The sequence below is a fragment of the Marmota marmota genome, unplaced genomic scaffold (assembly GCF_001458135.2).
Source record: "Marmota marmota marmota unplaced genomic scaffold, marMar, whole genome shotgun sequence".
Classification (NCBI taxonomy): domain Eukaryota; kingdom Metazoa; phylum Chordata; class Mammalia; order Rodentia; family Sciuridae; genus Marmota; species Marmota marmota.
In genome coordinates, this window is record NW_026000138.1 from 431,218 (window position 1) to 444,093 (window position 12,876).

Below are 12,876 nucleotides of genomic sequence, written 5' to 3' on the forward strand. Positions count from 1 at the left end.
TGGACAATTACCAGGCATGGATGAAGTTGATGGAGGTTGCAAGAGGGTCCGTGTGAGCGTCACCATTCCATCGAGGGACTTGTTGGGGACCAGAATGGAACAAAGTCCCTGCTGCTACTGAGGGATGACCAGGTGCTCGGAAGTGAAATAGCTGGGTCAGCAAATAATTCCCTCCCTCCCTTCTCCCTCCCTTCCTCCCTCCTCCCTCCTTCTCTTCCTCCCTCCTCCCTCCTCCTTTCCCCCTCTCTCCTCCCTCCTCCCTCCTCCTTCCCTCCCCTCTCCCTCCCTCCTTCTCTTCCTCCTCCTCCCTCCTCCTTCCCTCCCTCCCTCCTCCCTCCCTTTCAGTCCTGGGGATTGAACTCAGGGGCATTCACTATCAAGCCCCATCCCCAGCCCTACTTTGTACTTTATTTAGAGACGGGGTCTTACTGAGTTGCTTAGGGCCTTGCTAAGTTGCAGAGGCTGGCTTTGGACTAGCCATTCTCCTGCCTCAGCCTCCTGAGGTGCTGGGATTACAGGCATGGCCACCGCACCAGCTGGAACATAATTCTTGTTGACTCCACGTGGTGGCACCACTCCGTTCCTGCTTTGGGGCACAGGATCCCAGGTCTCCACACCTTTGCAGGGTTGGGGGACACTGGCTGTTCTCTGTGGCTTTGACAGCAGCACATCCAGAGGGTGGAGGGGACGCGGCCAGGGTCTCCGTTGGACTTGCTGGTGGTCAGGGTGAGCCCCGAGTCCTCGCTCGATCCTCAGCCATTCTTCGTATCATTTTGGTAAAAGTTTCCTCGGATCCTCTGCAGCTTGGCCAGGCCTTGGTGTTGTTGGGTCACACAGGCTCTTTACATGTTCAGGATGTCAGCCCCTCGGGGATGGTGACGCAGGGGTTTCCTCCCACCCGCCTGCAGGTGGTCTCTTGCCTCCACTGAGGCTCCTCCTTTGTATGGAGAACATCGAAGAACTCACAGATACTGAAAGACATCGCTGAAGGAAGGTTTTTTTAGTTGTAGATGGATACGGTACCTTTAGTTTATTCATTTTTATGTGGTGCTGAGGACCCAGAGTCTCACCTCCACCACCCAGCCCCAGCCCCAGCCCCAGCCCCACAGAAGGGGTTTTGTTAAGAAGTCTGCCGACTGCCAGGCCAGGCCTCCTCTCACCGGCCTCACCCTCTGTCCAGATTGGAAAGGCCTTTGTTTTAAGTTTGCTTTCCCTCAGGGCTGGGGCTGAGCCCAGGGCCTCCCCACGGGGAGGGCCTGAGCTCTGTTCTTGTTTTGGGCTGCTTCAGTGAGAACTCGGTTCCTCTCTTCAGCTTCACGCTGGGAAACTGCGATTTCAGTTCTTGATTTCTCAGGAATTACACAGAACAGAGCCGGAACTGCTGCCGAGCCTGATTCTCCAATCTGAAATCCGCATCCACAGCATAAGCTTGGAGGGGAGCCTGAGAGGGAGGCTGGGAGAACTGGGACCATCTCTAATGGCCAGAGGCCCTCCCACTTCAATTCCAGAGCTGGAGTGTCAGAGGGGCGTGTGGCCACCGCTGAAGGGGTGGTCCCCATCTTCCTTGGAGCCAGGTGCAGCCTCAAGGTCGAGTGATGGGGACCGTGCTGTGTCCCCTTCTCTTTCCTATCTGCTTTCAGCAGGAGAGTGGACGGGGGCAGGTGGAACTGCTCTGACCCTGGGCAGGGTGGAGTAGTGAGACAGCCGGGGGCTGGTTTTGGGGCCACCACATGGAGTAGGGTCTCCTTCCTTCCTGGACCACCAACCACCCCTACATGGTTATTTCTAATTCACCCCAGATGCTGTATTTTGGGTCTTGTGATTGTGCTTTCATTGCTATAACAAAACACCAAAGGCATGCGAAGTTTCTAAGAAAAAGAGGCCTATGTAGCTCACGGATTTTGGAGACTGAAGTCCAAGGAGTGTGAGGGCCACCTGCTCTCCTAGTCTGCGTCCCATTGCAGATGGCAATAGTAGGAGCCACTGTGGGAGGGAGGAAGAGATGGCATTGTTCAATAGGGGCCCAGGAGGAATGGCTGCTCTCCCTGGGGCATGCCCAGGCTGTCCCAGGGACCCCCCACTAGGTCCTGCCTCTTAAAGGCCCTCCGCCATCCTCTACCACCTGAGCCTCCAGGGCAAACCCTGGCGGGCTAGCCACCACCCTGCACCTGGCGGGCAGCCTCCCCTGTCCACGCAACTTTAACTCTTGCCTTTGTAACCTGGCTCTCCTGACAGAGGTGCTCCCTGAGAACCGCAGCCGACTTGGTGTTCAGCCAGGGCCCAGCCGGATAGCAACGCTGGAGGGCAGACATGGGACACCTGAGGATTCGCAGGAGCAGAATCCTCAGGCACATTCCTCAGGCCTCCCCAGGCACATTCCTCAGGCCTCCCCAGCCTCCGGATCCAGCTTGGACCTGGCCAAATGGATGTGACCTCACTTATAACCGGTGGGAAGATCCCACTGACCAAGGTGACTACAATAACAAAGTATCAGCTGCAAAGGTCCAAGAAATGGGGAGGATGTAAATGTAGACAGCTTTAGAATCCTGTGGAAATAAGGAAGGCGGAGCTGGGCAGGGGTGCCACGTCTGTGATCCCAGCAGCTTGGAGGCTGAGGTAGGAGCATCGCGAGTCCAAAGCCAGCCTCAGAAATGTAGCAAGGCCCTAAGCAACTCAGTGAGACCCGTCTCTATATAAAACACAAAAAGGGGCTGTGGACGTGGCTCAGTGGTTAAGCGCCCCTGGGTTTGATTTAAAAAAAAGAAAAGAAAGGCAGATGGGCGGAGAGGTAGCTAGCGCAGAGTGCTTGCCTAACTTGCGCAAGGCCCAGGGTTTGAACTCCAGGACAAAAGAAAGAAGAAGAAGACAAAAAAAAGTCTTGAATTTGTGGCCAGACGATCTTTGATCTTTGAAAGGAAAAATTCCTTTTGGAAAGATGTCAGAGTTCGCTCAATTTTAACCGGAAATCCATGAAATTCCAACCAAAATAACAACAGGAAAATTTGGGGAATTTGAGAAGAGAGTGTTTAATTGAAAGAAAAAAATATGAATGTGTGAGAATTTCCAGGGAAATTCTAGAACTGAAGTATAACGAGGGACACTAGCTTTACCAAATACCCGAATGAAGTACAAGGCAGGGTATTGGATACGCTGGTCCTTCAGAAAGGATGGACAGACTGAGCAATGTCACAGGTGGAGTCCAGAAAGAGACGCAGGTGGCTAGGGGCCTGGGCGGCTCCCACCAGGGGAGGGCCGCAGAGCTGTGTTGGGTGGGGATGGCCGGATCTCTCTCTTTTCCATAGCAGACAACAAATTTTGAAAAGGAGAACACATGCAAACACTGGAAGAGATGGAGAGTAAGGAAAAAACAGTCTCAGTCCGGGGATTTCTTAATCATGACCCATGTATGCAAAATCCCTAGGACAGTCCCGGCCTCCGTGACGACCCTTCCACCTTAGGATGGTGCGCGAGGACACAGTTCAACAGAGACTGTACTTTGAGTTTGCATTTGCTCTTTCCCAGCCTCACGGGGTGCATAGCGAGCCCTCCTGGGCTGGGCTGTGGGGCAGGTCAGGAGGCTTTAGAGCACTTCCAAGTTGTGACAGGGTCCCCAGGATGTGGCCTCACTGTGTGTCCACATCTGTGCACTTTGAATGTTCACTTGTGGTTTCAGATCTCATTGCCACGATAACGTATCACGAGGTATCATCACGTCCTGGGGGGGCCTGGCTTTCATGTGCCATAACACCTGCTGACCAGCACGTGTCTGTGTGGCTGGGAGACGGATGACCACAGGCCTCTGGGCAGGCGGCTGCTGGGGGCCCCGGGCAGGGGGAGGTCTTGAGCTCTGACAGGCTCTGGAGCCCCTCTAGGATGGAGGTCACACGGCCCCACAACGCAGCACCTGGGCAGAGGCTTTGGAAAACATGAACTACCAGGGCCAGTGCGGTTCTGGGGTGGAGCTTGCCTGGCTAGCGAGGCCCTGGTTTCCCTCCCCAGCACTACAGACGGGTAAGAGCAGAACAGGTGGTGACAGTGAGGGACCAAGAAAGGGGACCTTCTTCCATCAAAGATACCTTTCTGTTAGGACCATGTTCCAGGTTCTCCCACCTCAGGGTCAAATCTGGGCTGGGTCAGTCCCCGGCTGTGTGACCTTGGACAAATCCCTTTACTTGTCTGTGCCTCAGTTTCTTCATCTGAAGAGCAGAGTTAGTATTGCTCCTGATGTCAGAGGTGAGCGCAGGGACTCAGTGAGCTGAGGTGTAGGCACTGCAGGGCGCCCGGCCCAGGTAAAGCTAAAATAAATATTAACATTTATGATCCATATCTGTCATGGTCTGCTGGAGTCCCCCGGGGTATTGAAGCCTTAACCCCAAATACCCCAAAGGGTGACTCCATTTGGAAAAAGGGTGGGCCTGAGGGCCCCGAGACTGCGTCCTCCTAAGAGGGGCCACACCTTGTGAACAGAGAGGCACAGAGGGAGGGCGGTGGGAGACAGCACGGGGCCCCAGGAATTGGGAGACGAGGGAAGGAGCTTCCTTTTTTTTTTTTTTTTTTTAAAGAGAGAAAGAGAATTTTTAATATTTATTTTTTAGTTTTCGGCGGACACAACATCTTTGTTTGCATGTGGTGCTGAGGATCGAACCCGGGCCGCACACATGCCAGGTGAGCGCGCTACCACTTGAGCCACATCCCCAGCCCCAGGAAGGAGCTTCCTTGTCCCTGCAGACAGCCTGATTTTGGACTTGGCCTCCAGAGCTGTGAAGGAACAAGGTTGCTGATGTCTTTAGCCACAGTTGGTGGCACTTCTATGACAGCACCCGCAAAGAAATACCACATCCGTCCACGATCACTTGATAAATTCAACAAATGTGATTCTCGTAGCCTCTCTCTCCCTTTCTTCCTGTGCCCTGGGGCGGGGGTGTGCATGGTGGGCACCCGCAGCTGCCCCTGGGTCAAGTTCACATGTACCAGGGCTAGGTGAGCGGGGGGGCTTGTGCAGGTGCGTGGGGGTCCCCCAGCTGCTGCCCTCAGGAGCATCTCTAGTGAGCTTTAGGACTCTCACCTGCAGGCAGAGGGAGGATTTAGACCAGTGGCGCTGTCCTAAAGGGAGCAGGGTGTGGCCTGGAGCAGTGGTTCTCAAAGTGCGGTCCCTGGACCAGCAGCAGCTGTGTCCCCTGGGAATTTGTTGGAAATGTGAAACTATGCTGAGTGCAGTAGCGCACACCTGTAATCCCATGGTTCGGGAGGCTGAGGCAGGAGGATCCAGAGTTCAAAGCCAGCCTCTGCAACTTGGTGGGGCCCTAAGCAACTCAGTGAGACCCTGTCTCTGAATAAAAAATAAAAAAGGGCTTGGATGAGGCTCAGTGGCTGAGCACAACTGGGCTCAATCCTCAGTGCCAAAAAAAAAAAAAAAGGAAAAGAAAAGAAATGCAAAACTCTGGGCCATCTGACCTGAGGCAGGCGCTGTGGCTGGGCCACTTGGGTTCACCAGGTCTCTGGGGCTGTGGCTGCACGTGCGCCCGCCCCTGTGGAAACCCTGGAGTAAAGGAAGGCATGGGGCTGGCCCACTGAGGGTGGGAGGGTGCCTGGGGCCAGGGTGACGTGTCAAAGGACCACACGCTGTTACCTAATGTAGCCTAACTCTCAAGGTTCTGGAGGCCAGAAGTCAGGAGCCAAGGTGTGTGCAGGGCCAGGCGCTGAGGGCCCAGGGAGGCCCTCCTGCCTGCTCAGCCCAGGGGGCTACTCCTCTTTCTCTAGCTGAGTCCTCCTCTGCCTCCAGAGACCCCCGGCCCCTGCTTTGGTCACAGAGATTTCCTTGCTCTTGTAAGAACGTCACTTTTTGGATCAGGGCCACCACAATCCAGAGTGATCTCCTCAACTTCATCCCATCTGCAAAGACCCTACTTCCAAATAAGGTCAGGTTCACTGGTCCTGGTCCTGGGTCAAGTTCACTGGTCACTGGTACCAGGGGCTAGGTCAAGTTCACTGGTACCGGGGGCTGGGTCAGGTTCACTGGTACTGGGGGCTGGGTCAAGTTCACTGGTACTAGGTCTAGGTCAAATTCACTGGTACCAGGGAGCTAGGTCAAGTTCACTGGTACCAGGGACTGGGTCAGGTTCACTGGTACTGGGGATAAGTCAAGTTCACTGGTACCAAGGGCTGGATCAAGTTCACTGGTACCAGGGCTAGGTCAAGTTCACTGGTACCAGGGGCTAGGTCAAGTTCACTTGTACTGGGGCTAGGTCAAGTTCACTGGTACCAGGGGCTGGCTTAGGTTCACTGGTACTGGGGCCTAGGTCAGGTTCACTGGTACTGGGGCTAGGTCAGGTTCACTGGTACTGGGGCTAGGTCAGGTTCACTGGTACTGGGGCTAGGTCAAGTTCACTGGTACCAGGGGCTGGCTTAGGTTCACTGGTACTGGGGCCTAGGTCAGGTTCACTGGTACTGGGGCTAGGTCAGGTTCACTGGTACTGGGGCCTAGGTCAGGTTCACTGGTATCTGGAGCTGGGATCTGGCATGGATTTTTTTTTCCTTGGCAGGGGTGGGGCCACACTCTGCCCACAACTGACGGGAGAAGTGAAAGCCGCCAAGTGCAATCTGAGTGATCAGTGGGGACTGGATGTGGAACAGGAGAAGACGAACCCGCCTGCGGCCATTGTCACAGGATAACCCAGCTGGGAGTGCCCTGGGCTAGGATTTCAGGAACCTTATCCTGAGATTTTGGACTGGTAAACAGGTTGCTGAAATAGACTCCTGCTCACCTGGAGACAGCTGGCTTCCTGTGGGGGCCGGGGAGGCGGGAGGGCACCAGGGGCCCCAGGTCCTGTCTGTCCTCACTCTCAGAACCCGGCATCACACCAACTCCAGCTCAGGTGACACCTGGATGCCAAGTTCAAGGACCCAGGGCCACCTGAAGTTACTGTAGATCTCAGTGGCCTCGAGGGAAGGAGGGCGTCAGGGACAGTCAGCCTGTCCTGTTGTGCAGGAGCCAGCCCCAGAATCCCCTGGAGGGCTTGCGAAAAGGCAGGCCTCTCCTGAGTGTGACTCATGGAGTGGGTGAGGACCAGAGACTGCATTTCTGTCCTGTCCCCACACAGCCTGGTATAGCTGGTCCTGAGAACACTTGGGAGGACAGCCAGGCCCCAGGCCTGCGGGTAGTGGGAGGCTGCGGGAGGGTTGTAGAGGACACCAAGCACTGCCCGGGCTCTTTGAGGGTGGCCTTTCCATGGCCCTGGGGGCTCTGGAGGGAGGTCAGAGCCCCACACCTCTTGCCATCCTGTTCCGAAAGCCTGCTGTGGCCCCGGTCCTCCCTGCTCACTCCCTCACGCCAACTTCTCCCTCACACCCATCGTGGGCCCTGCGTTGTTCTGGGGACCCCGCGGGGAAGGCCAGCCAGGTGTCCACCCTCGCAAAGCATGCTCTGCACGGGCACCACCAAAACCAAACTGAAGCGCATGACCAAGGGTGCTTTTTTTTTTTTTAATATTTTTTAGTTGTTGATGGACATTTATTTATTTATTTGTATGTGGTGCTGAGAATCGAACTCAGTGCCTCGTGCATGCTAGACAAGCACACTACGACTGAGCCACAACCCCAGCCCCCCAAGAGTGCTTTTTTATCTCATTTAGCTTTCTAGGTACTGAGTCGGAGCCCAGGGTGCTCCACCACCAAGATGCACGTCTTATTTCGAGTCAGGTTCCCACTAAGTTGCTGAGGCCCACAGTCTGAGTTCCTCTTCTCCCTCCCTCTGACTGTTGAGGCTGGCTTTGAATTGGCGAGCCTCCTGCCTCAGCCTCCGGAGCTGCTGAGATCACAGGCGTGTGCCACTGCACCTGGCTTAAAAGGTATTACTTTCATGGGCTGCTCAGGGAGGTCTCACTGAGAAGGTGACATTGGAGGTGAGACTCAAAGAAGCTGCTGTGGAGACTGAGACTTTTTAATACGGGGAATATTTAAAACAGGGAGCACCGCACATGCTTAGGTTCTGGGGTGGCACAAGGGGAGCAGGAGGGAAGATCCACAAAAACTCAGGGGGGGCTGCCTCCTGGGCAGCCGTGGAGGAGGACTGGAGGTGGGCCCAGGGGTCCAGCTTCCATTCCTGCCCTGCGGGAACCTGCGGAGTGCTGAAGCAGGAAGGAACGCAACCCCTTGGCCTCGACCAGCTGCGCTGTGCAGCCTCCAAAACGGGCCTTCACAGAGCGGGTCCCATACCTGGAAGCATTTTTCTCAGGTGTCATTAGAGACCTGTTGGTGTGACAACAATATCTTGGTCTGCACAGGTCTGTGACCTGTGTGAGGCACAGCTAGTGCCCCTGTGTCCCCCCCATAGGGAGTGTTCAGTCTGCACCGTCCAGTGAAGGGCCCTGTCCACCCCCCTTCCCAGGCAGGAGCCTCCAGCTGTGCCCAGGCAGGTGTCCCTGCCCACTGTGTGCCCCTGAGCATCCTGGACACTGCTTCTGCATGGGTGCCGGACGCCCGGCTGGAGGATGCCCCCTGGGGAGAGAGCCCCAGGGAGCTGCTGGCCTGGGGTGGGTCTTGAAGAGCAGTTTCTCACCTAAAGGGCTCTGGGCACGGGCTGGCTTCCCAGAGGTGCCTGCCAGGCGCAGGCCAGGCCGGGCTGCCCTCCACCCTGCTGTTGTTGACAGAGCCCCGGGGCCTCTGCATCTCGGTTGGGCGGGGAGGCGGGTGCTGGTGAGGAGGCCAGTGTTCTGGGCAGGAAGGAAACACCCTCTGGCAGGGAGATCGGCAGGGCAGATCGGGACTTGCTGAAACGCTGTCAGGCTGGAGCCCCGAGACCTGGCTTCCCTGGGACAGGCTGGAGTGTGGCAGGCCCACACATGGGGAGAGAACCTGGAGCCTGAAAACCCAGCTCAGCCTCCAACAAACCTGAGCTCGTAAACTCTGGTCCTGGGAACAGAAGTCCAAACAAAAAGGGAGGGAGGAGAGGGACTCAGACTGCGGGCTTTTTGTTCACTTTTAGACACTTTCTTGAAAGCCACCATCACAACTAAGCCATGTCACAGTCCACATTTCAGTTCCTTGAACAACCAAAGTTCAGGCCGACCACAGGGTCTTTGCACATGCCATGCTCACCACTTGGAATGCCCACCCCATTTCATCCAGCTCTCTCTTCAATGTCACCTCCCCCGGGAAGGGCCACCCTCCTCCACTGTCCTCCTAACCACTCTATTTTGTTTCTTTCTCGCCATTTAACACATTAGTCGGCTCTGTATCTGCGGATCTCACATCCGCACGTTGACCAACGGTGCATGGGAGATATTTAAAAATATGATGTTAATATGTGAATGTGCAGACTCTGTCACCGTTCCCCAGACAAGGCACTACAGCAACTGTTGGCTCATTTACACTGTGTTAGGCCTTACAAGTCATCTAGAGAGGATCTCAAGTGTAGGGGAGGGTTCGTGTTGATTACAGGTAAACATGACATCATCTTATACAAGGGACCTAATTATCCTTGGAATTTGGCATGGGCGGAGGTCCTGGAGCCAATTGCTGTGGACTCCAAGGGATGACTATCTGAAATTAGGCTGTTGGGGGGTGGGGTGCAGCTTTGCATGCAGGAGGCCCTGGGTCCAAAAGCCAGCACTGAAAAAAAAAAAAAGAAAAACCTGTTTGCTTGTTTGTGGACTCGCTTTTGAGTCTCTCTGCAGCCTCTGCAGCGCACGTCTATAAAAGAAAGGCCAGCGTCCCTCATGCCTTCCATTGCCCAGATCTGTCTGGACGTATAGAAGGTCTCTGTAAATAATTACCAAGTGAATCGATCAGTATGGCTGTTGATTGTGGCTGCTGGCTGCTGGCCAGAGGGTTTTATATCTGTACCTGTGGGGTTGCTTTGGTTTAAAGTACTAGAAAGCACCAGCAGGCACGGTGGCACACACCTGTGATCCCACAGACTTGGGAGGCTGAGGCAGGAGGATCACGTTTGAGGCCAACCTCAGCAACTTATTGAGGCCCTGAGCAAGGTAGCATCCCACTTATTGATCTTTCTCAAAAGAAAAATAAAAAGAATCAACCCAGAGGTTTAGCAAGGAAGACATCGTTTGTCCTCACCTATGGTTGCAGGCAGCCAGGGCCCACCAGCGCCCACCACCAGGGCAGGAGCTCGACCTTGAGTTCTCTTTAGATGTGGGAACCCTCCGCACTGCCTGGCCCCAGCACACTGCCAGAACTTGGTGACATGTGTCCCCCTCACCCAATCCACAGCAAGGGGGACCTTGTTGCCCAGGTTGACTGGGAGCAAGCGGGATGCTCCAGTGCGGGCTCAGGGACCCCTTTTCCAAGCATCGGTGGCTGCTGGGAGGAGGGTGGACCCTCTGCCTTCCGGAAAGGAGCGGGGAGAGGACGGGCCGGGAGCGGTCCCCACTTCTCCAAAGAATAAAATAACAAATAAGAAAAAGGAAGAAAAGAAAAACAAAGCGACTCGGTCCCTGGGCAGTCACGATGCTCCCGTGGGCCTCTGGAGGCCATGGGCGAGGGCCCCTGGGACGCCCTTGTTAAAGCTGAGTGACCACAGTCCCTGCCATGGTGTCCGGCTCCTCCCCTGGAACGTGCCAGGTCATTCACACGCTGGGCTTCCTGGGCGGGGGTCTCGGCTGCGGCCACTGGGCGCTGTCACCGCAGCAGGGAGGCTGCTACGAAGGGGGCTCGGGAACGCGCAGGCGCCAATAAAGCTCCACTCACCGGCTCATGGCCCGGCCAGGTGCAGCCTGCGGGCCTCGCTGCCGTGGTACTTAGACCAATGGACGCTGTTCCAGGGACGTTTTCATCACCGACAGGGTGAGCGTTAGGGCCATGGTGTCAGACTGTGAGTGGGCTGCAATGTTGTCCAGCTCTCCTGGCGGTGCCCGAGGGGCTCACCACGGTCCAGCTGTGGTTCACGCGTTTTCTCAGGCCACAGAGGAGCACCTGGGCTGGGGGAGCACCTGGTGACCAGAGCAGGTACCAGGGCCGGAGGCCTTGAGCCACTTGTGCAGATCCCAGGCTCCCTCATAGAGCGAGACCCTCCCGCCCCCTTCCAGGGGTGCTGGGAGCCAGGGAGGCCGCCCCCTCCTCGGCCTCTGCTCCCCACTCGGCCTCCTCCCCTCCTCGGCCTCCTCCCTGCCCTGCCTGGCGCCTTTTCTCCAGGGCCCTGAGCTGCTTAGGGAAGCTGACAGGGCCTCCTCTGTCACAGCTGCCTGGGCTCCTTGTGGGCCTGGGGACAGTTTTGGAGAGCCCAGGCTCCCATGGAGGCCTCTGGCCCTGCGGCCTGAGCTGGGGGGCAGAGGGCTCTCTGCTTGTCCTCCCCAGCCCTGGCTCCTTCCTGGCTCTCCACTGCAGGCCCAGATCCCCGTCGGGCGTAGGCTTTTGTCAGTGGTCTGCTTTTTCCGTTTTCACCCCCTTCAGGTGACACTGGGCACATTCTCACAGTCAGGTAGCCATCACCACCATCCATCCAGAGCTGCTCTCCCTGCAGAAACGCAGCCTGTGCCCAGGACACCCCCACCCCCACCCGGGGCCCAGCATCTCCTCTCTGCCTGTGACCTCTCTGCTCTGGGGACCTCCCTCGACGACTGGCTACGTCAGAGCCTGCTGTCCTCGGGTTCCCTGGGCTGGACGAGGATCTGCGTGGACAACCTCGGCTCTTGTCTGCACTCCTTGTCCGTGGATGGGTACGAGGCTTGCTCCCACCGGCTGCTGGGAACCCTGGTGTCGGAGGCCTGTTTCCGGTCCTGCCCTCGATCCCTCTAGGTACGTTCCCACCAGGGGACTCTCTGGGTCGGCTGGTAGTTCTGCTCTTATTTATTTCTCTATTGGTCCTGGGAATTGAACCCAGGAGCGGTTTGCCACTTAGCCACACCCCCAGCCCTTTCTACACAGGGTCTGGCCAGTTTGCCAGGGCTGCTCTCAAACTTGCAATCCTCCTGCTTCAGCCTCCCAAATTGCTGGGATCATAGGCGTGAGCCACCACACCTGACCCGTTTTATTTATTTATTTATTTATTTTGCACCAGGGATTGTACTCGGGAGCACCAGACCACTGAGCCACCTCCCCAGTCCCATTTTGTAGTTTTATTTAGAGACAGGGTCTCACTAAGTTGCTTAGCACCTGGCCATTGCTCAGGCTGACTTTAAACTTGAGATTCTCCTGCCTCAGCCTCCCAAGCCGCTGGGATGACAGGCGTGGCCGCCACGCCCAACCTGACTTTTTTTGGATTTTCAGAGAAAAGCCACCCTGTCCGCAGCAACTGCTCCTCTTCCCTTTCCGTCGGCTCGGCGAGGTCTCTGGGCCCTGGCCAGGGCTCGCTGTCTTTGCATTTGTCCGGAAGCCGTCCTCATGGGAGCGAGGGGGTCGTGGAGGCTCTTTGTGTTTCCCTGATGGTCAGTGGGGAGGCTCAGCCTTGGAGGTCTGCCCACAGGAGGCCCCCGCATGCCCGCCCCCACTGTCCCCTCTGAGGGTCCAACAGGCTGGGGCAGTGTCTCACAGCAGCCAGGGGGTGGCTGCTGCCCATGGGCATTGCTTTCCCCTTGTGCAGTGGGCGGCCCCACACAGCTCCCAGGAGACGCGGGCCCCCCCGCAGAGATGTGCCCAGGACAGTGAGGGCCAGGAAGTGACGGGGGTGACTAAGGAGGGTCTCTTGACATCCCCCTATGCTCAGGGAGCCCTGGGGTCCCTGAGACGCCCACCCTGGCCCACCTTGCCCTGGCACCCCCATCACCGGCACCCTGGCCCTCTAAGGAAGGTTCTGGACCATTTACAGGGGGTCGTGGAGGCCTGAACCCCACTCACCAGCTCCTGGTCTGCTCCTAGTCACCCGCAAGCTTCCATCCCATGGCACCCTCCCTGCCTCCAGCCACCAGCCTCCAGCCTCCAGCC

At 56.6% G+C, this 12,876-nt stretch overlaps 1 long non-coding RNA gene across 2 annotated transcripts; it reads left to right on the forward strand.

Annotated features, from left to right (window-relative positions):
• Positions 1-1,272: 1,272 nt before the first annotated feature.
• On the forward strand, positions 1,273-7,458 carry LOC107156363. Of its 2 annotated transcripts, none has more exons than XR_001505348.2 (3): positions 1,273-1,574; positions 2,236-2,470; positions 4,596-4,869. It is a non-coding gene; the product is annotated as an uncharacterized LOC107156363 (long non-coding RNA). The 2 variants fall into 2 exon arrangements; XR_007341370.1 differs by lacking the exon at positions 4,596-4,869 and adding an exon at positions 6,543-7,458 and having other exon boundaries at positions 1,275-1,574.
• Positions 7,459-12,876: the final 5,418 nt, after the last annotated feature.